We start from the raw sequence: 934 nt of genomic DNA, 5'->3' as shown, positions 1-934 counted from the left end.
TCTCTAGCAGTCCTATTTTGTGTAGCAGAGAAAAAGTTGTGGTTGCACTACACTCCAGAGGGACGTATGACATTCGGTGTGGTTGCAGCCCCACGATGTCCTTAGAGTGGGGATGAGTCGTACGGGTGAGAAATGTCGAACGTTATTAAGAACATCGTGGCACTCCTGGCACTCCGTCTTCAGGCCACAAGTGGCCCATCGGGACCATCCGACCGCCGTGTCATCCTCAGTTGAGGATGTGGATAGGAGGGGCGTGTGGTCAGCACACCGCTCTCCCGGTCGTTACGATGGTTTTCTTCGACCGGAACCGCTACTATTCGGTCGAGTAGCTCCTCAATTGGCATCACGAGGCTGAGTGCACCCAGAAAAATGGCAACAGCACATGGTGGCCCGGATGGTCACCCATCCAAGTGCCGGCCACGCCCGACAGCGCTTAACTTCGGTGATCTGACGGGAACCGGTGTATCCACTGCGGCAAGGCCGTTGCCCAAGAACATCGTCCCATTGTTCAATATATTGCGAACTCTCGTGGAATCAACGCATCACAGGAAGGTGTGGTTTCATTGACACCATCTATGCCACTCGGGAAGGGATTCTCGTGTCTATTATGGGCAGCAGTGTGTCTGAAATGTTTTCCCCGGCCACTCATAAAAAAAAAAAAAAACCGAGCGATTGCAACGCTGGGTGTTGCAGTTCTGACTTCCATCGCAAAAGGCAGAGGTCTCAAAAGAAGGGATGAATTGTGGGTAAAAGGGAGTGTGACAACCTCCCACCGTGTGACGCGTCCACGATGGCATTGGGCAGAATTGTGGTGGAATTTGGTGCCAGTGGGAATGCGATAATCCACCTTACAAGTCACGTGAACTTCGGAGCTGTGGCCTTTTTCCCCATGTGTCGAAACGTTGCTGTTTCAAGCGTCGGCGATCCCGAGCGT

General features: G+C 52.8%; 1 pseudogene; it reads right to left on the bottom strand.

The window, feature by feature from the left end:
* Positions 1 to 370: 370 nt before the first annotated feature.
* Positions 371 to 488, bottom strand: LOC126092960 (5S ribosomal RNA; annotated as a pseudogene).
* Positions 489 to 934: the final 446 nt, after the last annotated feature.

This window comes from Schistocerca cancellata, chromosome 7 (assembly GCF_023864275.1).
Source record: "Schistocerca cancellata isolate TAMUIC-IGC-003103 chromosome 7, iqSchCanc2.1, whole genome shotgun sequence".
NCBI lineage: Eukaryota > Metazoa > Arthropoda > Insecta > Orthoptera > Acrididae > Schistocerca > Schistocerca cancellata.
This window is presented reverse-complemented; position numbering and strand designations above follow the sequence as displayed.